The 27239-nt window shown below is 42.4% G+C and overlaps 1 protein-coding gene across 2 annotated transcripts in view; it reads right to left on the reverse strand.

The window, feature by feature from the left end:
- The window catches only part of PCDH15 (protocadherin related 15), an 827781-nt gene that overhangs the window by 487525 nt on the left and 313017 nt on the right, over positions 1-27239 (reverse strand). For both annotated transcript variants that reach the window (XM_075154074.1, XM_075154076.1), the window contains one exon: positions 17456-17503. The gene's annotated coding sequence lies outside the window, so the exon portion shown is untranslated. The remainder of the gene's footprint in view (positions 1-17455; positions 17504-27239) is intronic.

Genomic DNA, 27239 nt, shown 5'->3' on the forward strand with positions numbered 1-27239 from the left:
TTCTTCTTGCCTAATTTTCTTGTGATCACTTATTTCTCTTTAAAACTAATCGCCTGGCTGAATCCCAGTCCCAATCCTAGAAGAAGACGTGCAGTGCAGTTTTAACAAGCTGCTTACAACAGCAAGCAGTTACGCATTTTAGGCACGTGGTTTAAGTTCTTTTATATCAATGTTTCCCATTGACAATCACAATTTAGACTGTGAAAATATTCTTACAATGATTAGGTGCAGATGGCTTAGGAGATGCTCTGAAATCATGAATACACAGTTCATGGACAACTAGATTGAATGCTTTCATAGCTTGAGCAGCTTTTGACCTCTGAAGCTGAGCTTGTAGAGTGGAGTTACTCCATGGGTTTACATTCAGTGGACATTATATGACCCTTAGAAACACTAAGGTGTTTTAGATTAATTTTACATGACTAGTACTTGATATCTGATGGATCTGTAACCTCGTAACACAGCTAAAAGGAGGAATTTGGCAATCTAATGTAAAGTGAGCAAACGTTCTGATTCACAATCATTACAGTGCAGAACCAGACTCCTCTCATTGCAAGGACCTACTCCTCACCACCTGGTCAGTACACACAAATTAATTTCCTAGTAATTCACTCACCCTTAACACCCATCCCTAATTTTTTTCTTGAATATTCAGCAACCTCTGCCTCCTTGCAGCCAGAGCAGTCCAGGAGACACTCACAACACTGGGAAGCCAAGGGAAGAGCAGAACAATCTCCTCCTTTCCGAGCAGCTCTCAGCTGCAGACATTTATTGCCCTGCTTCTAATCAACCAGGTGTCTCAGGCATCTGGCTCAAGCTATCGGGGATGCCCTTTGCCATACAGCTGTCAGCAAATTTCTACTACACTATTAAAATGTACTTTGCAAAGCAAAAAATTTTGAGGAATTTCTGTATGGATGGAAATTGAATTATTATAGTTTCATTTTACTTATAAATTTACGAATACAGACATTTTAACTAATCCTACTTCGGCACATTATGTCTTGGTCAATCTGGTAGTTGATCCCTAGAACAGTTTCATTGTTACCTTTTGCCATTTAGTTGTGTTTGTTTACCTGCTTATTCAAAGGCCGAAATTAAGCTTTTCTCCTCACTGCATAGATTCACTGTCAGCAGACTTCAGTGCCCTTTGAGAAATCTTGCATTGATCCTGAGACTAACTACCAAACTACCAAAAAGGAAAGTGGAAATTTTAACATCATGAAATAAATTGGCTAACTCTTGGCACGTGTTTAGACCCCAAACTCTTAATCTACGTGATAGTGAAATTCAATTTAAAAACTTTCCCACTAGAAATAAGCTAATATGGTTATCACCCATTATAACATGAATTGTACATTTAAGCAAAAATACATTGAAGTTAAAAAATCAGCTTGTTTTCAAATTTTACTTGGAGTAAAAAAAAGTATACATGGAAATTATCACCAGGAGAACAAGCAAATTCCTGAACATAATGTCTCTCACACATTTGCAGCAATCATAGGATTGCTGTACCCTCTGATTCACCTCTGAAGGCTGTTTGGACCATAGTACAGACGCACTTTAAAGTGCTTTAATTAGGAAGCCTGATGCTACACCCTGACCATTCAAGGCTGTGCCGAGTTTAAAATGCAAAGGCAATGTAGTCCCAGGTAGACTAGTTTCTGCTTGCAAAGTAATATATTGGTAGAGTAAAAATGACTTGTACATAGAAAGTAAGGAAGCAGCAACTTCAGGGGCTTTGATGTAGTTTGCATAACAAAAGCACAATTAAGATACAGTTCATTTCAGCCCACCAAAGTTTAGTGGCTGAAGCAGGTCCTCATGGTTATCTTCCCGTAATCTCAATGTAATTGTCTGAGCTCTGCCTGCTTTTAAAGGCTGCGTGTAGGTGCATCCTCCATGCAGCACAGGACAATAAGATATTCCCTCACTCCGTAGCACAAAGGATGAAGGAGGTTTCACCGAATTGCTGCACAGTAGAAGGATGTGTTTTCTGCACAAAGGATGAAGGAGATTTCACCGAATTGCTGCACAGTAGAAGGATGAAGCTCTTAGCTCAAGTTCAAAAAGCTTAGCATGAGGAGAAGGCAGGCATGCACTGTCCCCATACATCAGGGTGGGCTAGGAAGGGAGTGTCTTCATGCTTTAAGGCAATTAATTACTGCAAATACTAAAGACAACCTAACTCAAGCTGGAGGAAAAGTGGTTAGGGCAGCAACCCTTAAAACCACAGTGAAGTAATTATGTACAGTAGCTTGCTTCAAGGCTAGTTTCCCCACAACTGGTTTTAAAACCAGTTTTCTCTTTACTTCCTTGATGAGAGGCCTTCAGAGCAACTATATGTCTACTGTCTTTCTGGGGACAGCATAGATATGGACTCTCATTTATTTCCCAGTTCCTAAGCCGTATTGCTGAAAACTCTGGAAAACGAAACAGAGTGGTGGAGGGGGGTTCAGACACTGCCAACATTACCCTGAAAAACTAGTGACCTCCAAGGGGGTACCTTTTATTTCAAGATGGACCTCACTGGAGAGGTCACACTTTCTCTGGCGGACAGGAACGACACATTCAGTGTATTACTCAATCAAGAATTGAATTACTGCTCTCCTCAGCTTGGCATTTGACTTGGCTGTCAAGTGCATAACGTCTAATAAAAGGCAGTGGGCTGTTTCACTCTGCTGACTTGCAGGTCTCAGAGACTGAAGGAGATGGTGTTGGCTTTGCCTTGATATTTAGGACGGAGCCTTGCCAATGATTTTAAAGCAGATGAATATATATGTACTCTGTAAGGCTCTTTTTCTAGATGTTTAACAAAAAGTTCCAGGGTTGAGGTGGGGACGGGACAGACTGAATAAATAAAAGTGTGGGAAAGTCCCAGGAGGGCCTAACGTGTATCTAGCAAATGTAGAAAGTACCACACCACTTCTTTTCTGTCATTAACAGTAGTTTCAAGACAAGGGCTAGTATGTAATAGATCAGTCCTGGTAAGAGTTCAGGGCTACCTTTGGAATTAATTTAGGCTATGATCTCCCCAATACCTGCCCTTACGGAAAGACAAGGTGGCCTTGCCAGAGCCTGGCATCCCTCACTTTGTGAAGGGGCAAAACCCAGAACACACACCATCGTGCTGCAGCGAGTAACAGGAAAGCAGTACAAGACGATGCTCCGAAGGAGTTTGAAGAGGGAGCTGAGTCTGAAGGCTTCATCCATGAAAAGTTGTGTTGCAGGCCAGGCCGTTACTGCTAACTCCTGCAGATGGACAGGCAGGAAAGTCTCCAAGGGCAATGTTCTCACACATACAACCCATCAGCAGAGCATGGGGAAAGGGTTATCAATCATAACGTCAAATCTGCTGCCTTGTTCAAGCAACACTCTGCGTTGACAAGAAAAATGAAAGGCTAGCACTCCCATCTTTCAAGATATACAATTTCAGAAATACCATGTTCAAAGTCTTCTGGGATGTAAGAAAAACTGTATGCTCTGTCTCAGCTTCAGCTTGATTTGGAACAACTTCCAGTACAGACCGGTCTGTACGTGCTTACATCTGTATGTAACAACAGAATAGCAGGAAAGTGTTTTCTGAGCCCTATCCATGTAAGGATTAGAAGTTTATTGAACAGATCAATGAAGGCCAACTGTGGTTGCACAAGCAAGGTTTGCAGTGACCATAAAGAATTCAGAAGCAGTGCGTCTTACACAGTGAGTATGATTTTATAAACAGTCACATTTAACAAAACATTCACTCTGAATTAGTCACTGGTCCTTGAGTGTCAGAAGCATAGAATAAGCTGAGAAGCCTCTAAATAAACAGTTTTATCTGCCCAGAACAGCAATAGTTGGCGTAACAACTTGCCCGTGTCTCCAAAAAGAAGATCTACTAATGGCAAGATGGAGAATAATACAGTACGAGGTTGTTCAGTAGGGCCACATTGCCGTAACACGTCAACCGTGTGAGCTGAATCAAAGCCAGACTTGTCATTCTCCTAATGGCACTGTAAGTCTTGGTGCTGAAGGCTCTTTCAGTGGCTGTGAAATTTTAAGCGTTACTCTTACGCGCTGATATTTTCAGCAGCAAAGCCCATGCCAGCACTGTTGAGTGTCTCGATACAAACGACGGATCTGTTCAAATCTCAGCGAACCAGCAGTGTCAGGAAGGTTGGGATCTCATGTTGCTCTCCTCATCTCAACGTCATACAAGACTTTGCCACTTTCCTCTAGGGTTTCTGCTGTGCCCATGTGCAAAAGCTCCTTGCAAAGTTCTCTGGATCGTCGGCCGCCCTGCTCCTAGGTTAAAACTACCATTAAACTGAAGCCATGATAGCTGTACACCAGTGATCCTGGTTATGTCAAGAATAAATTTCTAAAGATTTGTGGAAGACCTGAAAGAAGCTTTGGCTAAACTAAGAACAAGGAGTGCAGGCAGTTTGCTTGTTGTTACGGTTGGTCAGAGCAAACTGCTGACCTTTCTGGCTATCAGAAAAGCTATATGAAAAGATGCAGGGTCTTCAAAGGGCAGTGCTAATAAAGAAAAAAAAAACACCAACCCTTGTTTTTCTCAATTTTCTGTATCAAATGCTAGCACATCTTAATTAGAATTCACAATGACTCATATTCAAAGGCCTGCTTCTAATCCCTAAAATACTATCAACACAGATAGTTGGTTGCAAAGATACTTTAAGGCATAGTTGGCAAACTCCCTGACAGGCATATTTTTCCTCTTTATTAAATGTAGCAGATTTTTCAATATTTTAACTCTCTCTCCCTTTCCACACCTCCACACTGATACATAACAGCAACCATCATTTAAATTACACATTGATGGTGAATTTATGTGATATATTATCCATTATATTATATTAAACAGAGAAAAAGTGGACTCTGCTATCATAACTATTGAGACTGTTTTTCCTTCCATGTTGATTTACATCCAAATAACCAACTTACCAACCTTGAAAATGTCAATCTGCACTGAGGCAAGAAGCTGTGAAGTTCTTAAGCAAACACTCTGCTTGGGACTGAAAGGTCAGTGTTTGTGTTATTTATTCTTATCGTGGAAATATTTTACTCTTAAGTTAGGGAGGACTTTCTCACTATCCACAGAAATAATCACTGAAGATTTCAAGCAAGAAAAGTCAGGACCTCAAACTAAATTAAATAAAAACATTTCAAAAGAATTAATGTTGTTAAAGTGCAGACAGAAATATATACAGAGAATAAACTCAGTAATAGCATCATACTCAAAGGAGGAGTGCCCATTTATTCAGGCAGCCAGTGTCTAAGGCAGCAAGCCCAGATTTGGCTGCCAACTCTTCCCGAGGAAGTCAAAACTGCAAAATCCACTAAGGCCAACCCTAACTTCTATGTAGGAATTTCTCTTACTGGCACCTATTTTCCACCAGTTTTAGATGCCCTTAAAAACATACTTTCCTTAATATTTCTCTGTCTCACTTCTCCTCTTGGAAACCCCAATAACTACATCCCCAAGGGATGTTTTATAATTAAGTGACATTATGGCAAAGGCAACCATAAATCGGAGGTCGGGGCTACCTGTCTGTGAAACTACATAGCACAAGTAGGAAGAAAGATCTGCGTTATCGGAGCAGCCTTATATTAGTTCAGATTCTGAACAGAACCTGAACAATACTGATGAAAGGCTAATGAAAGCGTGAGGCTTCCAGTTTGACTATTCAAATTAGACCTGCTGTTGCTTAACTGAGAATATCTGTAAACTGGATTTGCTCCAAATAATGATCCTATTTATGTGCGAAAGCATGTGTTTGTAGCATAACTATTGGTGTACATGAACGAGTGTGAAATGCATAAATAAGATATGTGGCCTATTAGCAAACTCATAATATCGTGTATAAGAATATAAACCACTTAAGAAGAGATGTCTAATAAACTTTAACTGCTGGTGCTGCTGGCTATGGGGCCTATTAGCAAACTCAAAATAGCACGTATAAGAATATAAACTGTTTAAGAAGAGATGTCTAATAAACTTTAACTGTTGCTGCTGCTAGCTGGTGATGCTATTTGATCAACAATGTAACCAACATTTTCTTCCTTATGACATTGTTTTAGTAGAGAAAATGTAGATGATCACTGTGAAAAATAAGGTAAATTTGTGGCTGGAGAAGTCAAGCTCCATGGTTAGTTGGAGAGATGGATGCAAGTGCATCCATCAACAGTAAGATGACAGCACTGCAGGAACACAACATTTTTAATGTGCAACCACCACCGCTTTGAGTGAAGAAACGGTAGCAATGCAGCTACTGCTGCAAAATTAATAAAAATATTCTTAGCTCCTGAAAAATAAAGCCATTATTGTTGTAGCAAAGGACAGTCTTGCCCTTAAGCTTTCTTGAACATATCAGTCTGGCTACTAATAGCACAAAGGGAGGTCTCGACATCCTGCTCCACTCATGTAAGGAAGCTTAAGTATAGCAAGGTTTGCCATACAGAACACTGAAATCTTGTGGTGGTAGGCATTGTGTTAAAAACAAAGCAAAACCAAACCTAGACAAGTTACCTGGTACTCCTACTCTGCGCTTTGCTAAAGCGTTCCTTATAAAAGAGAGCATGAATGTGCTTGAGAGCACCTGGTACCATAGGACACGGTGGCAAAACCGATTCCCAGACCAGCCAAATTGCCAGAAACTAGAAAACAAAAAGGCATAGCCTTTTTTTAGAATCATAGAATCATTAAGGTTGGAAAAGACCTCTAAGATCATCAAGTCCAACCATCAACCCAACACCACCATGCCCACTACACCACGTCCCCAAGTGCCACATCTACACGTCTTTTCAATACCTCCAGGGATGGGGACTCCACCACTTCCCTGGGCAGCCTGTTCCAAGGCCTGACCGCTCTTTCAGTAAAGAAATTTCTCCTCATGTCCAGTCTAAACCTCCCTTGGCACAACTTGAGGCCATTTCCTCTCGTCCCATCCCTTGTTACTTGGGAGAAGAGACCAACCCCCACCTCGCTACAACCTCCTTTCAGGTAGTTGTAGAGCGCGATGAGGTCTCCCCTCAGCCTCCTCTTCTCCAGGCTAAACAACCCCAGTTCCCTCAGCCGCTCCCCATCAGACTTGTGCTCCAGGCCCTTCACCAGCTTCGTTGCCCTTCTCTGGACACGCTCCAGCACCTCCATGTCCTTCTTGTGGTGAGGGGCCCAAAACTGAACACAGGATTCGAGGTGCGGCCTCACCAGTGCCCAGTACAGGGGCACGATCACCTCCCTACTCCTGCTGGCCACACTAGTTCTGATACAGGCCAGGATGCTGTTGGCCTTCTTGGCCACCTGGGCACACTGCCGGCTCATGTTCAGCCGGCTGTCAATCAGCACCCCCAGGTCCTTTTCCTCCGGGCAGCTTTCCAGCCCCTCTGCCCAAGCCTGCAGCGTTGCCTGGGGTTGTTGTGGCCGAAGTGCAGGACCTGGCACTTGGCCTTGTTGAACCTCATACATTGGCCTCGGCCCATTGATCCAGCCTGTCCAGGTCCCTCTGCAGAGCCTTCCTACCCTCCAGCAGATCAACGCTCCCGCCCAGCTTGGTGTCATCTGCAAACTGACTGAGGGAGCACTCGATCCCCTCGTCCAGATCGTTGATAAAGATATTGAACAGGACCGGCCCCAGCACTGAGCCCTGGGGAACACCGCTCGTGACCGGCCGCCACCTGGATTTAACTCCGTTCTGGGCTCGGCCGTCCAGCCAGTGTTTCACCCAGCAAAGAGTGGACCTGTCTAGGCTGTGAGCCGCCAGCTTCTCTAGGAGAATGCTGTGGGAGACAGTGTCAAAGGCTTTACTAAAGTCCAGGTAGACCACATCCACAGCCTTTCCCTCATCCACGAGGTGGGTCACCTGGTCATAGAAGGAGATCAGGTTGGTCAAGCAGGACCTGCCTTCCATGAACCCATGCTGGCTGGGCCTGATCCCCTGGTTGTCCCGGACATGGCTCGTGAGCACCCTCAAAACGAACCGCTCCATAATCTTCCCCGGCACCAAGGTCAGGCTGACCGGCCTGTAGTTCCCCGGATCCTCCTTCCGGCCCTTCTTGTAGATGGGCGTCACATTGGCAAGCCTCCAGTCGTTCGGGACCTCCCCCGTTAACCAGGACTGCTGGTAAATGATGGAGAGTGGCTCGGCAAGCTCCTCCGCCAGCTCCCTCAGTACCCCCGGGTGGATCCCATCTGGCCCCATAGACTTGTAAAATTAAGTTAGTTCAATTATGCATGGTAATTTTTTTCACAGTAATATGGAAACCGTTTTTAAAAAGCCAGACAAATTCACTATATACGAAGTTTCACAAATGAGCTGCATGTTGTTTAAAATAATTTCTTCATTTCGCACTGTTTTTTAGCATATGGAAATGCAAAGTCTGCTCCCTTCTCTGTTAATTAATGTGAATTCTTTGGTTTATGACATATGTTCGCCAGCAACTTCACTTTTGCATCAAAACCCTATCAGAATGTTTATCAGTAAACATTTATTTAATAACATGGATTTCTAAATCAGTTTCTCTAATTTCAGTACTTTACTCCTAGAATAATATGTGAGAGCAAAGAATTAATGTATATAGATATTTTCTTGGTAATGTATAACTGCACAGCTGTGATGCAAAAAAACAAGCAAGGTATTAAGGGAATGGAAAATAGTACAGAAATACCATAATGCTATTATGCAAATGACTTCTATGCCTTCCTATGGATATACTGTTTATAAAAAAGGGAAAGATTATAGTCAGGGAAGGAATCTCATATGAAGGTAGCCTACCTGACTATATATAGGAGGAGAGGTGAAAGAAGCCACCCAGGTAAATTGGGATTAGAGTTGGAAGCACCATTAAGTATGCATCGCTTGGCTACATTTTAAGAACTTGGTCAGGCTGCAAGTACGTACTCAGAGTGAGGCAGGATATGCCCCATGGTCACTGGGACGGCAAGGGCCACCTGGGCTGCTGTAGGGCTACTGCTTCAGGGCATGGCAGCTGAAAGACAAGAACTAGGGTTCAGGAATTCAGTCCGCACCAGGAAAGCAGATTACATTTGTTACTGAACGCACAAGGTGCTCCTGGGTCAGGGGCTAAGCTGATGAAGTTTGGGGATCCCAGGTTTTGCTAATGGGAAATGCTGCTAGTGCAGGAATGCTCTGAGGATTTCATGTGGAAGGGGCTACAGGAGTAGATTTACAGCTAATGGTGGCAACGGGCATGCCCCTCGTCTAAAATTAAGAGATGGACAGCTCTGAAGGTAACATGATTAGAGACAGTTAGACCATTATTCTGCTACTGGAGTATTTTACAATTTCACTATGAAAACCATTTGAAAATAATCTCTCTTTCGTGGAAGAATGCTACACAAAAACTGGGAAGTTACATTCATGTTCAAAAGAAAGGCAGTTGTATTCGCTGAGAAAACCACAATTTTGTCTGTCCTCACACAAGGCTTCTGTTTCTTGGTGTCCAATGCTAAATTCTTTCTCTTCATATAGCAGGCCAGCAGGCAATTTTGACACACAAGCTTCTGCTAATGAGTTTACCGTTTTCTATTTCACAATCAGCACAGTTAAGTCAACTCTAGCTGCCAGTGTGTGTTTTCTTTCTGGGAGAAAACTGTATCAGTTGTTGCTCGGACATTAATATTTTCCTGAGTTTTACTGTTGGTTTCTTAAGATGAGCAATCCCCCAAACTATTCTGATGTGTGACTTTTCTTAGCAAAGCACTTGCCCTGTTCTCTGCTGCCGATGATGTTACCTGTGAGTCAGCGGACTATTGTAGGGGCCACTCTCAAAAGGAGGGACTGTCTTTTTTCATGTTACTCTGCCAACGAAACTTCCTTTGTTAAGGTACAATGTCCTTGGCTGAAAACAGCTGACCGCCAGGTTAGTGGCGTACGTACCCCGCAACCTGGGCACTACATTGATAACAGAACAGAAAAATGCATATCTTCAGGATGATTCTGTAAAAAGAATAAAGTTAGCGGTGTTCTGTAGCTGAAGCTGTTTCTGGGATGACTCTTTCTACTTTTACCCATCTTTTATCACTTCACATATGCACTCATACATGCAATGTCCTTCTACATCCCCTCTCTCTCCTTTCTCCTTTATTTACCTTCAAAATAGGCAAGGATTCATCTAGGATGGAGCAACCTCAAACTAATTTTTGTTACAATACCAGAGAGGAAAAAAGCTCTGTTCAAAAAATGAATTCTGCAAATGAAAGCCTTTGCTCTTTACTGACATTACTTTTGCAAATGCCCAGGAGGCTGGCTGGCTCTGATTCCCTTTTAGCTAACCTCATTGCAAAGCTGCTCCATTAGTTGCAAATTGTTCAGAATGCAGAGGCATGTTTGTTTGCTGGTTTGAACAATCGAGAACATATTATGCATTCCCTGCATTATTTATATTGGCTACTTATAAGTTGATTTTTATTTATTTATTTAAAGTTTCCATCTGTAGGTTCTGGCTACATTTCAAAATCTCCCCCTTCAATCATGTTCTAATGGATATCTGTTCTCTCAGAACATCTGTCCTTTAGGGTCCTATTATATGTAAGCTAACAGTGACACAATTTTTCATCTTACTGTGTGTGTACAGTTTTCTGCTTGTTTTTAAAATCCCCAGAATCAACTCATAATATTAGAGCTTCCTTTCATTGTAAAAAAGAAAATATTAGTTTCAAGTCCTCTTGATTTTTTCAGTCCTGACAAAAACGTTAACACTATTTGCAATGACAGACCTCAGGATAGGGACATATTTTCCACTGCTCTAAATCTGTTTTAAAAACCAAGTCTATGAAAATGTGTTAGATCAGATGACTAGGGGTCTCATATTCACAACCTTCTTTTAATCTGCCTTTTTTATTCTTTCATCTAACTCTTTTACTAGAGTAAGACATCTCCACAACATTATTTATATAATTAAGATGCTTTAAAATGACAGAATATACTGAGTCTTCTAGCATCTATGCTGTATATGGCTCCAAATATTTTTGATCCTAACATATCTAACATTAGATATGTTAGGATAACATTAGATATGTTAGCAGGCTGAATTTATGTTCACGTGAACATAAATTCAGCCTGCTGCATCAAAGTGCTATGATGCACCTTTCTGTTAGAAGGATTCATTCATCCAGGGACATCCACAGAGCAACATGAAGGTATCAGCAGACTGTGGATAAGCAATACTAATTTATCTCTAGCTTCCACTGCTAACTGTATCAGTAAAAATATGGCAGCATGGGTTTCTACAAGTACAAGCCTGAAGATTTGTTGCCCAACGCTGAATATCTTTACTATAACTTCACTATTAGTATACTGTATCTTTACTATTATTATGGTTTGCCATAGGAGATGACAGCAAGTGCAGGTATGTTCCAAGCAGGTCTTCACTCCACGTGTTTAATTTCTATGTTTTAACCGTAGCTCTGCAGAGCCACTGTAATCTATACATAGCTGATAGATTATGCACAGAACTGTATGTATTATTGTTTCTGTTGTCCTTGTTAAGGTAGCACCAGATTCACTGCTGGCATTGCCGTTCAGCTTCTGCACCGCCATCTCACATATGCCTGTGCGCTCCAACGCCAGTTGTGTGCTTCCTGAGTTGGCAGGAGTGGAAGTGCAGATGCGAGAGATTTATCCTCTGAGGGAAGACAGCTCTTCGACTACTTTCAGATAAATGCTAAGCGCATAGGCTTTGAATCCAGCTAACGAATTCAGTGTGTGCACCAGAACACAGGCTTGGAAAGGACCACCTGGGTCACCGATCCCCACTAACTGCAAGCAATAATAAATGTTAAGAGCAAAGTGTCCTGCAGGATGTCATAGTCTGCCCTCTCTATTGACTGCATGCTATAAAGTAACATTCTTCTAAAACACACACCTTCATCAAATTATGGTCTTTAGGAGATAAGCTGGAAAGTCCAAAAATTATAGTACATGACAGGAGGTAAGGGGAGGGTATGACTGACGTTGTAGCACTCTGAGGTGGCTGACTATATTACATGAAAACATCCGTAAGACCCTACAAGACCAGTCCAACTACATTGGAGGAAGGGAAACATCCCAGAAATCAAGTAAGCATCGAGGCAAAAAGGTCGTTCTGGACTCCTGAGGTGACTTGTGAGGTCCCAAGGCAGAGGAATAATTAAATACAACATTACTGTACAACAGTAAGTATAACTGACGGATAGTTCAAGTCTGTTTCCTTCAAAGCTTGGGGACACCCACAAATTGGGCACCCAGCTCCCGGTATTGCAAGCCGTTACTGAGAACTGCAGGTGCGCTTCCACTCAGTAATCTCATCCCTCCCATAAACTTCATCTTGAAAAAACAGTGGTTTTGTGTCCCAGCTGTGTTTGGAAAGCCCTTCTAGAATTTCACTCATCTCTCTGAGACTCTTGAGTCTACACATACTCAAGACACACTTAAGTCCACTTGATTTTCTATCCGTATTATTATGTTCTATTCCGTCTATTCTCATCTTTGAACCCTCAATGTCTTTTCAAGAAGTAAACATCCCTTTATCTTGCTACAAGAGCAAGTAAATCCCAATCAGTCCTGTAACAGGGAGGTATGGAGGCACACCATGCAATTACTTATCCTTCTTTACAACTCTCCAAGTTTAAATAGATCTTCTGATGATAAGTAACCAAAACACATACGACAGTTTTAATGAGCCTTGTACAACTGGGCAAACCCTTCCCTGTTCCTACTTGCTAGGCACAGCCTGAAATCCCTTTCAGCAGTTTGGGCTTTTTTAGTAGCTCCATCAACAGGCTCCTTGGTCCTCTCATTTTAAGCTCCATAACAACCTATGAACAGCCCTTCACAGAAGGGTCCATCAAGCCCAGCAGTCCCTCCCTGACAGCAGCAGCCCCTAAGGAAGAGCAGAGCTATCCATCCCATGGGAGAATTTCCCAGAAGTCCCACCTGACCCCCAAACACTTGCAGTTCATTCACTTCCTGGACAAAAAGTGAAGTCTCTGTATTTTTCAGGCGCTGCTTTCCTTCCATAACTCAGCCCTGTTGCTGTCTGCACCTGTGTGAAAGGCTAGGACTCACCTCCTGCCGTAACTCGGACCCCGCAATAACCACCACCCGCCTGGGAGACCCCTCCCTTGTACTCACCACCCTCTGATTTCACTCGCTGCCTCTGACCTGGAAAGGAGATCGACCGGCGGGTCCCTGCTCACCCTCTGCAGCCCCCGGGGAGTTGTTCAGACCTCCGTCTCTTTCCCATGCCAAGGAATGCTACGCTATATAATCATTCCTTGGGAGAAATAGAAGAACTTTCCTAGCTCCTGCCATACCTTTTTGAGATGGAGAAACAGAACCGTACGCTACTTAAGATGCAAGAGAAACGTAGGCTTACACAGTAGCTATGTGACATTTTCAGGATATTTTTGGTACCTTTCCCGTTGCACTTTCAATATACTTTTTAATATACTTCCCATTATACTTTTTTTATACTTTTCCCGTTATGGTTTTATAACCACTGCCGACACCAAAGTTAACATCCTCAGAGAAGCATCTTTTATATTTTACAGCTCTAGCTATGCCCAACATTTTGGTCAGTGAGTGGCAACGGTCAGCTCAGCATTCATCCCCTCATGTGTAGCATTTTTGTCGTCTTCACTTTGCACCCACCTCCAGTGAATTCCACCTGCCACTGCCTTGCCCGGGCACTTTGTTTTGCACAATCCTCCTGCAGTTTTTCACAGTCAGCACTCATCTTCAGTGCTCTGAATAAAAGCATCATCAGCACACTCTGTCATCTTTTCCAGTTCATTTATCAGCTGAGTATCACAGGTTTAAGCACAGATTCTTTTGAGACCCTACTGCTGTCATCCTCTCACTCAGAAAATTGATCAGTTAGTCCTACCTTCTGTTTCGTATCTTTTGACCGATTTTTTGCTGATCTGTAGAGCATTCCTTTTATCTGATGGAAGTGCATATTCTTAAGTGTACGGTAATGAAATACCGCTTCCTCATCATCCTTTTGGCTTTAATCGCTAATCCTCAGAGGGTTAGCCATAGAGTATAGCATACTCATATTTCACTGGGGAGGGCCCATTCTGGGGTTCATTTGCTCCTTTTTACCACCATGATGTCATTTTGGCATGACTCTGGGGCTGCTACTTTGGAGGTGCGATTGTGCTAAAATGCCCCCTCTTTTTCCTCTTTCTCAGTAGTTCTCATGTTCTTCCACTAGAGGAAGGATTGCTGAGAGACGACCCCTAAGGCAGTGTGTCCATGAACCTTTCAGTGTTCCTGAATTCCTCCAAGAAGCTGACCTTGAGGACACTGAGCTCTCCTCCAGGTCAGCACACATCTGCCAGATTGCATTAGAATCATAGAATCATACAGGTTGGAAAAGACCTCTAAGATCATCGAGTCCAACCGTCAACCCAACATCCCCATGCCCACTACACCATGTCCCTAAGCGCCTCATCTACACGTCTTTTCAATACCTCCAGGGATGGGGACTCCACCACTTCCCTGGGCAGCCTGTTCCAAGGCCTGACCACTCTTTCAGGAAAGAAATTTCTCCTCATGTCCAGTCTAAACCTCCCTTGGCGCAACTTGAGGCCATTTCCTCTCATCCCATCCCTTGTTACTTGGCAGAAGAGACCAGCACCCACCTCACTACAACCTCCTGTCAGGTAGTTGTAGAGCGCGATGAGGTCTCCCCTCAGCCTCCTCTTCTCCAGGCTGAACAGCCCCAGTTCCCTCAGCTGCTCCTCATCAGACTTGTGCTCCAGGCCCTTCACCAGCTTCGTTGCCCTCCTCTGGACACGCTCCAGCACCTCCATGTCCTTCTTGCAGCGAGGGGCCCAAAACTGAACACAGGATTCGAGGTGCGGCCTCACCAGTGCTGAGTACAGGGGCACGATCACCTCCCTGGTCCTGCTGGCCACACTAGTTCTGATACAGGCCAGGATGCCGTTGGCCTCCTTGGCCACCTGGGCACACTGCCGGCTCATGTTCAGCCGGCTGTCGACCAGCACCCCCAGGTCCTTTTCCTCTGGGCAGCAAGTTTGCCTTTGTACCAGGCTGATCTGACCCTAGTAAGTGTCTTGCTGCACTCCTCCGTCCTACAGCCAAAACTGCCCAGTTTTATCCACCGGCTACCTCCTGGGCCTCCCCTTGCTTCATTACACTATTGCTCTGCCTCCAGCTTTGTACCTGTGGCTGAGCTCCTGCTACAGCTACACCCATCCTACATGAGCTTTCTTACCTCAAAGTAACATGACTGCTCACTTAGTGCCTGAGATCTGCGCTGGCTTGTTTCCAGGTTTTTGGTTTGTTTGGGGATTCTTGGCATGGAGGAGGCAGATGGGCTAGTTGTATGAAGATCAGCTCCTCAGCTGCTACAGTAACGTACTTCTTGAAGGTCTGGCAACTTCCTACTCCTAATGCAAGGTTAGGGTTCACACCCACAGCCACTTCGAACTTTATAGAATAAAGTTTGGAACTTGATATTTAAAATCTAAGATTTTATTTTATCAGCATTTACAGAATTTGAATACCTAGGCTCTGAACTATCTATAGTAAATTACAACGCTTTGGTAAGCAGGTGTTCATGAAAATTATGTAGATTATGAAAACTTCAGCTATGCGCTACAACCAACCACAGTTTTTTAAAAAAAGTTGAGCCTCCATATGCTGTAACTCTTTTTTATAGCAACCCCCCCTGCCATTAGTCCCTAACAGAATGGCAGCGTGCTTATTATTATTAAATTTTATCCCGACTTTGTTATACTAATCCACAAAGTCAACAAAATTCTTCCGTATAATACTTCTGTCCTTCACATCATTACAGGAGTTTAAAAAATTGTATCAAAGACCTTGTGCCAAGGTTACTAAAGGAAGTATTACAGAGGACTGGTCACAAGACCTGTCCCTTATGAATACTTCTAATGACTCCCCTGCAACCTGGTAACTCACCTCTCAGTACGTCCTATCACAGTCCCCTCTTTTCCCAGCTCCTTATCTGCCTAAGCCAGCTTCTTATAATTCCTGTATTAATCTGCACCATCTTCACTTTAAATAACAATTTCCTTTGGGAACTGTACTGAATGAATGCTTCCTATAGATCTAGATAGCTTAAGCCCACCGCATTACTGTAGTCTGAGATGTTCACTATCTCAGCAAAAAGAAACATTAAGTTAGTCTGACAAAAAATCACCTTCTGATCAGAATTTTGCATTTTATCCCACTTTTCACTTAAGATGACGTTCTTGATTACTCTTTGTTCAAAACCTGTCCTAAGACATTACACAGTGTTGAAATAACCTAATTTGCATGTACTTTTCAGGATTTCTTTTTTGGTCTTTTTGCATATATATTAGTATTCACCAGTCAGAGTGCATTATCCCCACACTGAAATAAACATTAAGAGTTTTTGCTAGTAGACTTCTGGTGATCAGAGGTAAAATCAGAAAAGTAACGTATTCAGTTTCTACAAAGGAGGTAACTAACAAAAACGAGAGCTTTCCTATTCTGTATTCATCCTCAAATAAATCACACAGACTGAAGAACAAAAACTCCCCAACAGAAAGGAGACTGCTCATTTAGTATTCGAGGATTTTACAGCTTACTACTTCAATTGCAATATTAAACTAATAGTGGAGCATTTAGAAGCAGAATGGAAATAGTGGCATGATAATTGCTTTGGCAAGAATTAGTTCATGTCATTTTAGAACAACTGTTTAACGTTGTTCATTAAGTTTTTAATCTGACAGCACTGGTGTGCTACCTTGTTCATATTTTATCTGTATTTTTTGTAATAAAGAAAATATTTTTTTCATTGAAGTTTACATTGCCATCTGGGTTCAGTGCAACTTGCCAAGGAAAAGGAACCTGATATATTTCCACCTTCTCCCACCTTGCTACTCTTTGAAGTCCCAGCTAGAAATTTACAAGGGAAAACATGACTTGAAGAGAGAGAACTCTGGTCATGATACGTGTATTTCCAACAAAACCAACCGTCTTTTCCCTGTGGGGCAGCAGAGTTGCTGAGCCGATTGCCACCTTGTGATTCAAACCAACAACGAAATTCTTAGCGCCGTGGCGTGTGCCGCAGCCATCATTCCAAAAGCCTCCTATGGACAGATTTTCTATCATTTCTCCACAATGTTTTCTGAGTTAATATTTCAAAGACATGACCTTCAGTTGCAAGTATATCATGTAAAGCATTATTCCCAGACATCTTAAAACATTGTTAATAAATTTAAAACCAGAAAATTAAAAGATACGGAATATAAGGAAAAAATCATGTAGTTTTCAGGAAGTGCAGCAGACAAAGTGGTAAATGAAAAAACCAACCCATCCAGAGGTGAACTCAGCCTCAAGGAATGCAGGTTATTAAGTGGATTATTGGAGAGAGTATTTTGGAAATCACTTTCACCAAAAGCATGCCCATATTAAAAGGGAAATTACAGTACCTTAATTGCACTTCTCAGTCACAGTTGTTGAGATTATATGTTGATCACCTGGAAAGCAGAAAAAAGATTAATAATACTGTTCATATTGTAATTATTGATTAAGAAGAGCAACTAATATCACATATTTATCCTTTATTAAAATAGTTTTAGCCTTCCAAACAAATAGAGAAGAGAAGAATACATAGCTTTTGATATCTGCTATTTTATTCCTGATAAAGGCAGCTTTGAATAAGAAAAATAACAGGAAAACAATGCCTGAGGTTTTCATTAAAGTAGTTTACATATTTTCATGAAGGCTGTCAACTCAGAAACCAAGGAAAAATTCATGAAAACTTTTATTCTTATAAAATATCTACCCTAAAACATATCTATCAGGCACTTATCTGTAATTCGTTTAGACACAAATATATTCTCTGCCCTTCCCCAACCTAAAATATTTAACAGTAAACCTCTGACTGGTGGTTTACAGCCCTTTGCTATGTGCATGTGAGTTCTCCCTGGGATGGAGAACACAACCGGTGGGCGTAGGAGTATTTTGGGGGCCGTTTCTCCCGTGTTTACCCAGGTGAGACTGTGCCATGGGGAAACTTGGAATGCCCATAAAAGATGAGGGATTCAAGAAGCATTTGGGCCTCCAGGCACAGACTGGCAGGGTTGGAGGTCTCCCCTTTCTCACAGCTCCAAGGGGAAACATTGCAAGGACCTCTACCAAGGAGTGCCTTCTGGTGGGCACAGGGCAGAGACCCCAGGGCTCCTAATGGTGCGAGACCTGGGATGGGGGGGCAGGAGCATTAGGAACCCACGGGGGAAACTGGGTGGTCACTGGCTACACTCCCATTTTTCCCTCCGAAGGTACCCCTCATCCTGGTAACATCTTGTGCCAGACTTTTGGAAGTGCGTAAGCTTACCAGCTATCAGCACAGTGGTACCTACATCAAGGAACAGTGTTGTTTGGGTAGTTCACCCAGTCATTGAGAAAGTGACTGTAAGTTACCCCTATTCAATAGAATTAAACCTAAACCAAGCCTGCAGCTCTGAATATTTCCAGGCTTCAAGATTATACACAGCCTGAAAATGTAACCTGAAGTTAAAAAGTTGTATACGGTCTCATTTTCAGACTAGGCATGCAGAATACACCTAAACCAAACCCATTTCAAACAGTTCCAGAATCAAAAAGCTTGCAATGACAGGGCACAACTGCCTGCTGCAGCTTGGGCCAAGCTCTGCTTGCTCCATACAGCAAAAATCTGAGGGATGAAACTGAGTTTGAAACTGCACTTGAACGGGATCTTTTAATTTGGGGGGAGATGGTAAGTTGTTACTGGTTGGCTTTAAAAATGCATCCGTAGAGTTGCTGGGCTCATTTCACCTCTCTTTTTTGGCAAAATCCAGGTCTTCACCAAGAGAGCATCTGTCAGCATTATCTTCGGACAATTTCACATGAAGCAAAGACATTTTGCAGGTTGCTGCTTTCTCTTTTCCTTTAGTATTCGTAAGTTACCCACGTAATAGGACCCGGCTGTCCAGGATACGCAAAGAGCTATGACTTGATCAATAAAACAACAAAACTTATTCTCTGGGCTGTTAATTGACAGCACAGAAGCTATTTGTTGTATTGGAGTTAGCCAGCTTGCCGTGCTCATAAAGCAGAAAGCAGGTGTATTTAGGTACACGTGGCTTGCTTTGCAATAACTGAAACTGTTGCTTTGTTCTGAGGTGGAATAAATAGGCGGTAGGTTGAGTAGTCAGATTTATAAAATAACTCAGGGCTTTTAAGGGTGATGGAAGTTTATGGAAACATATGGATGTTATGCTGACTCCAAACAAAATATTACATAAGGGGAAACAACATGGTATTTTATTAGCCTTCAAAATAACTGTTTAAGTAAAAATTGGTAAGCTTCATTAACAAGACACCATATGTGTGTGGGAGTACATAACTCTTCCCCAGAACAGGTCTGCTTGACCAAATAATTTCTCTCTATAATATATGTATATATATAGATATATATACATATGTCTATCTACATATGTCTATCTACGTATATCTCATATATATATATGTGTCTATATGTCTGCGTGTATATACATACACAGGAAAAGAAAAAAAAAGTACAACCAGACAAAAACAAGGAATAAACAACATGCAGTTCATTACAACAAACATTTGTTTGTATTTCTGAAGACATCAAACAATTCTACCATGTTTTTCAAGGAACAAAAGTGTTTCCAGCATACCAACATATTACTGAAACTTACTCCTGAAAGAACTCCTTTCCTTTAACCCGAGTTGATATAAAATTGGGGATGGGAGGATAGCTGCTCATCGAGCGTGAGCACTGGTCTGTATGGAATACAAGAATGTTCTACCAACACCATGGTTACCACTGATGCGACATTCCACCAAAATAATTATGTATTTCACCCACAAAAATGCACAGCATTAAGGCTGCAATTAGTTTGTCCAGAGAATGCCCAGTCTTCCATGCATGTAGTAGAGGGAGAGGAACAAAATGAATTGCATTGCCATGGGAACAGGGTTTACTACTTGGTTTACTAAGAGATTAATGCCTATTGTCAGCAGATTTTGTGATAAATGATCATCATTTTGCATTTTTGTAATGAAGATGCATCATGCTGTGTGTTGTTCACACACTGTAAGAACACTTTTCCTTTAATCATCAAGGGCTTTTAGTTCTGTATATTATTTTACAAAAAAATAGGCTGTTTAGATTGTGATTGTTTTGGATTTTAACATTAAAAAAAAAGACAGACACCATCTCAGAGTTTTCTACAGCACTAGAAGACAACAACACAGCTACGGACTGTGGCTATAACATCAGCCTGTGACTTGGTGCAAGAGCAGCAGATGAGGGCAGGTAGCGCTGTAGCCATTTCATCTACACAATCTGTAATTTGGGGTTTTACTTTGGACTTTACATCCCCACCATACACGTGGTTCAAAGTTGCCTGAAGGATTACTCACTCATTTGGGCCCTGTCCTGGTTTCGGCTGGGATAGGGTTAAATTTCTTCCTAGTGCTGTGTTTTGGATTTAGTATGAGGAGAATATTGATAACACACTGATGTTTTCAGTTGTTGCTAAGTGCCCTCCTAGTCCAAGGACAGCTCCCGTGCCTACTGACTGAGCTAGGTACACAAGATGGGAGGGAACATAATCAGGACAGCCAGCCCAGCTGGCTAATGGGGTATTCCATACCATGTGACGTCATGCTCAGTATATGAAGGGTAGGCGTGATCCAGGAAGTACCGATCGCTACTTGGTTATCGGTCAGCGCGGGTGGTAAGCAATTGCATTGTGCATCACTCATTTTGTATATTTTATCATTATCATTATTATTTTCCCTTTTTCTGTTCTATTAAACTGTCTTTATCTCAACCCACGAGTTTTTCTCACCCTTACCCTTCCGATTCTCTCCCCGTCCCGCTGGGGGTGGGGGGGAGTGAGTGAGCGGCTGCGTGGTATTTGGCTGCCTGCCAGGTTAAACCACGACATGCCCCCACATCCCTATTAGGGAGAGCAGAGCATTTTGTGCCCACTGGAACGGGGCTTCTGGTTTAGTTTCCTCTAAAAGGAACCTCATTCACATGCACCAAAACACTCCAAATTGACTCAAAACGCAAGAAACAGAAATGATCAAAGGATTCACTTCAAAACCATGCTACTGCTCCAAACTAGTAACTATTTCTATTCCCAAGAGGAAGTGATGGGATACGTTAAGAAAAACACACTAACGTGGTAGGGGTAAGGTGAGAATGAGGTTTTATACAATTCAGTGCCCTCTCCTAGCCCTTGTCTGCAAGTATCACGTAATATCAAAATTCATCCTGAAAGGCAAGAACTAGGGGGGTCCTTCAGTTAGCAGTGATGACACGGCTATCTAGTAAGCGACCATTAAATCCATATATCTATCGAAAACTGGACATTTGGCCTTTTATTTCTTTTCAGCGATGGAAGACTCGGTGAAAGGCATTCTGAAACTTTGCTGCCATGCTTCCTTGTAACCAGCAGATGTATACATTTCTTTTAAATTAGAAAGGAAGCACAAATGATGATTTCAAAATATTGTGCTGACTAAATACATTTTCAAGGCTGTAATTCAAGACTAGCTTAATTTCTTCAATTGATGACTGCCTGAAAAACAACTCCTATTATTAAATTTGAAACATTTTTGGTATTATTTCAAAGATCATGGTTTTTTGAGGACAGCCGCCTTCTCCTTTTGTATTAATACAATAAAATATTTCACCTAAAGGAGAAGAAATGGCCAAGTTTGGGAAGAAGAAAGATGAAGAGGTCTCTGTTCCTGAGAACACCCACAAGCAACGTCAAAACCCTGAAGGACAGGTTCAGTCTGTAGTTCTGCCCAGATGCTTATAGTTTTTCATTTTCTGAAGACTGAAGGAGTGGGGGGTGAGGGCTTAGGGATTCAGGTCAACACATTGGGTCGGAGCATCTGGTGAGGGTGTCTGGGATTCTGGGATCAGAGCTATGGGAAAGGCTAGGGATGAGAGCTCACCTGTTAGAGTGAGGGATTAGGGTTAGGGATTAGGGCGAGTGTTTGGGTTTCTCCCTAGGGTTTCTGGTTAGTGTTTAAGGCAACCTTTTTTGTTTAGGGGTTCAGTTTAGTGGAAGAGTTAGGGTAAGAGGTTACGATTTCGGGCTTCAGCTCAGAAGTAAGCATTTGGGGTTCGGAAAGGGGTAAGGGCTAGGCCTAAGGTTTAGGTTTAAAGTTAGGGCTTCAGCTTAGTGGTTAGACATTGGCTAAGAGCCTATCGGCGGAGGTCTTGCAAACAGTCTCCCAAGTCACATCACCTTTACCTGAACACCCCTTACCTCCACAAAAGTTGCAATCTCTGTTGGGCCGGCTCTGGGACACCTTTCATGTCCTCACACGCTGCCACCAGCACCCGGCCTCACCACCAGCACCCATGTACACCGGCCTCTGCCCTGCCTCGCTTCTGCCCTCCCCAAGCTCTGCTCCTCTATCTATCCCTGACAGGCACCAGCACCTCACAAAGCCGCCTGCTGCTCACTAATCAGCTTCCTCCAACGCAAGTGACCTCACAGCACCCACCTACCGTGTCACTTCTGCCGGCTGCTCCCTCCGAGGTCCCACCGTCTCTCCCCAGCCCTTGGCCTGGGCTGCAAGCTCCCTGCCCTTCTCTGCTGCGAGACACGCAGGGCTGCTTTCATCCCACCCTCTTAGTCCACGTGCACAGTTATCACTGAACATTTTAACAAGAAAAAGATCAGAGACGCACACAGGGTACTGTTACGAACTTATAAAAAAGAAAGTTTTCATTCATTTTTTCGGTCCTGCCCTATTTTATTTATTTCTACATGAAATTTACTTTTTCTCTCCAGCGTGTTCTCTGAACCTTCACTTGGCCTCTTCTCTCTCCCACTAAAATAAATGACTCATATAAGTACTTAAAAAAATTGTGTTAAAAATCAGCACAAAGAGCACTATTATCAAAGTTAAGGAATGCAAATTCACACTTTTCACGAAGCAAGAATCCTAAATCTCTCAGGCATCTTTGAAAATTACCACATTTATTTTAATTATGCAAATGTTACCTATAATGATTCTTACAGTACATACATTTTTGTACATGATACCCTAGCAAACTCCATCTCTACCCTTCTCGCAATGTTTGATCTTGAATTTTTATGCATCTAAGATATACTCCGTAACCCAGAAATTAAAGAATACCGGACAGCTCTTTAAACATTCACATAACCTGCCTTCCACAGAGACTATTCACTACTTTTTTTTGGCTGCTTACAAGGAAAATTCACGAACCAAAATCACTAAGTAGCATTAGGGTGGGGGGAGCAGAATTGCTTTGCAAACATTTTTTCTCCTCTCCTGTAGAAAAAAAATGGGTTTGGATTTTGCCTGAAGAGTACGTTAAGTAAAAGTTTTCATCAGAAAAAACACAAATGCAACTATATCCTCTACAACTAATAAAACTTATCTGTTCCAGGTTTGTAAATCAATACACTTACTTCCTAGTAAGCAAAACTTACAGGTGGTGTTCCTAAAATCTCTTAGAAAACCATCATCTTCCAAAAGTCTCCACCAACTACTACTAATATGTAAAGAGTACTACTCTGGCATTTTTATTATAAGTTTTGTTGTCAAATTGGAGCAATGAAAACTTGATTTACTGCAATCCTTTTCTGGAAAATCAACTCAGTCATATTTTTCTTGGCAACAGAAAGTAAACTTGATTCAAAGTAAGTGATTTGTTTTAGCATTATTTCTTGCTTTCTGTATACATTTCATATATATTTATGTCTGCCTCTGTTTATAATGCATGTAAATGCTGGTTTCACACAGCTGGTGGAACCTGGTTGATTGAACACAGGAGCAGCGATCAAATTCCAAAATTATAATCTCAGTTCTGATTTTTTTTTTCTGTACTCTGTGCCACACAAACTCGCTATATAACTCAACTGCAGCCGAAGTACATTTAAAGAATTTACTGCTTATAATAAAATAAAACTTCCAAAATAGTTTTTAAAAAGTCTTAGTGATTTTTTTCCTAAATGCAGGTCACTCAAAATTTCACAGTGCCTCAGAATAAGGTTTGCTTATAGATCAACAGGATTGCATGTTTATCCGATCTATAGAATAAATGAACAAAACAACTCTGTGCTTGTTCCATATTCCTCATCTGTCTTTGTACCATTTTACTGCCTCACACCTCAGCTCTTTAGGCTTTGCTTGCCTTGACCAGCTGACTCACTGTATAATACAGTGCACTTTGTAAAATTGTGTAAATAAAATAATCTTGACAACCAACAGCCATATTCCATCGTACCTAGCACTTGTGGTAGAAATGGCTAGGGTGACTATTACAAATCACATTGGATGAAGAGATAGAGATATCTAACAATTGTTCCATTTGGATACAACGGAAGCATGGTTTGGAAAAATGTTGGTAGGTTATCTCAGATGAAGCCCACACAGATATCTTGTAAACAGGTCCTCAGTGTAAGCAGGTATGATTCATCCCTTACACCAGCCCGTGGTGAAGCGGGGGATATCAGGAGTAGACCCTAGTCAGAGAAGTCATTGAGATGCCCTTTCTCCTATTCCTGCACAGCCCATCTGTGAAATCCCCGGTTGTCTTTACAGCTAGGACATCGGGCTGTCTATTCACATTAGGCATCAGCAGCCAGACTCAATGTTTTTAACTTCAGCACATTTTGAAGCCCTACACGTAGGTAGGTAGTGCTGTGAGGAAGACCAGACCTCAGCTCTGCAGAAACTCAGTTCTGACACTACATCTACGGGGAGGCGAGTGGGGAAGAGATGGGCGAGAGACAAGTCATCTCCACACAGACTCTTTCTTAAGAACAGACAATATTATGAAGCTGGCTGTAGGACAAGCTAGTCAGCGTGGCATCTCTGAGTCCAGAGTGGCTTTCTATTACAGCAGACACTAATGGAAAATGGAGTAAACCTGGGCATTGAACTTTTCAGATTTTTGAAAACTTGAAGTGCATGGGGTTCATAACCCAAACAACAGATTACACTGATTCACCGCTGCAATCTGTTGTATGTGTCAGCCCTGCGATAATTTCAATGATTGACGATTTGAATTATTTTAGAAATATGTTAAAAGAGAAAACAATAAAATGTTCACAGAAAACATTAGAAAAGCGTGCAGAATGTCATGACATTCAGAATGCTGCTTAGACACCTAAAGGACAGATAATTGAAATATATACACATATACATACACTATTTATCAATAGTTTGTCTCTCCTTCATCCTAGCTGATCATCACTAGTTCTTACAGAAAAAGTCTACAGTAGAGCCCCTCCCAGTCCTGGTTCCTCCTGGCACGCTCACAGGACCTTTCCCTGACTTCTATTTTCTGTTTTCTACTACTCCAGTTGCACAGCTGGTTTCCAAGACAGTATTCGTCATGTAGACTGACCACTTCTCCACAGACAGAGACATAAAATAACTGTAAGCTGTGAGTTTGCACGTAAACTCTCTTGGTTTTTTTAAAGTATTAAAAAAAATCCTTCACTTTCCACAGCCGAAGTTTGAAGTACAGATTCTCCAAAAAGGTATCTCCCAAGCAGCTGAGGGGAATTCCTCCCCTGTGGTCTCTGGTCACGCTGTACCAGGCCCCAGCCAAAAAGCATCACTAGGAGCCCAGCCAGCAGCCTACCACCTCCTCCTCGTGTACCACATCTGCAGTGCCGTGTTCGAGAAATCGGCTGTAAGCCTGCTGCGGGAATGCATGAAGCACCAGTACCATTGCAGACCAGCAGCAGAGAAGGTCTAATATTCCCTCAGTCTCTTCTTTTGCCCTCACCTCATTCAACAGGGAAACCGAGTGCTTTCACACAATTTTCTTTGCCGAGTATTACAGGATATGGCATTCAGCCAACACAGGAACACTGCCTTGTTCCTCCAGCTTCATTAGGGACCCCCCAAAATCTTATTCCTTTCAGAGGATGTCTTAAAGCATGAAACAGATGGATCCTTCAACACACGAGATTGTCCCAACGGTTTGACATGAGGAGAGGAGAAATGGAGAAAGTACCTTTTATCTTTCTTTGGCTTATTCAGGCTGAAAAGGCTTTAGCTCACTTAATACTGACTTCTTCATAAAGGCAGAAAACACGGTGCCAGTCCTTTCCTATGAAATCTCTTACTCATCAAGGAGGGAAGTTGGAGACAAACCCAGAGAGAGAGAGAAACTGCAAATATGTCTCACCCAGCTCCAGCTATGCCAAGTGAAAAGCTGCTGGGCCCACACGTCTCCCAGCCTACGTCCAGCTGCTCCTCACTGCGGTTCTGCTGGAGACACCCACTCCCCCAGCCCTGCTGGGAGCACGGGCCACCGGCCTCCTCTCCAATCTGTTTCAATCACAAGTTTAAGTGACAGGTTGTGGTTCATTTGGCAAAAAATGGTTTCAGAAGAACTCCTAGAAGCTACCCAGTCATGAGGTTGGTGGAGGTGGGAATGCAGTGAGAGTGGTGAAGAACAGCAGGTTGACCTTTGCAGCAAACACAGCCAAGGAGAAACTGGGTAACTGTCTTTCCACTCAGGGAAGACGGGGTACCCCCCAATGTGCATTCGAAAAACGTTAGTCCTCAAGGGAAGTTAAGTCTGCACCAGATTCAGAGTTCAAACAGATCCATGTATTCTGCAGTTACAAACTGACAGCAAGAGATGCCAAAAGCAAAATCCGCATGAGACAGGAAAGGATTTAGGATTTTGTCTAAGCAAACACAGAGCTGCAGCTGCTCCTAGACCATAAAAATAATGTTGTGGTTTCAAGCCACACACTCCACATCATGAACCTGGGCAGAACCAGCAAATGGACGTTCCCAGTTACAGTCCCAGACACAATCCCTCGCTCACACTCTGTGCTTTCCCCCAGCCTAGAAAGAGCTCTTAAACAGGGATGACACGAACTTGTATGACATAATTACACTGAACTTCTTAAACAAGTGGTTGCTCTTCCATGTTTGTTCGTACCCGTCACTATCCTCCTGAAATCTCCCTCCCACTCTCCATCTTAACAAGGTTCAGGAATGTTTGAGCAGCATATTCTGGCATAAAAGCTCCCACAGACTTTCATCCCCCAGTCTGCGGAATATTTATGTTATCCGGTTTTAGGCTGTGTTTGGCTTGGTTAATATTTCTCCCACTTACATGGAACTATTCAAGGAAACCTTCAGCAATGTATAGATTGGTTCTGAACACATATATTCCTACCTCTTCTT

This window comes from Calonectris borealis, chromosome 7, assembly GCF_964195595.1.
Source record: "Calonectris borealis chromosome 7, bCalBor7.hap1.2, whole genome shotgun sequence".
NCBI lineage: Eukaryota > Metazoa > Chordata > Aves > Procellariiformes > Procellariidae > Calonectris > Calonectris borealis.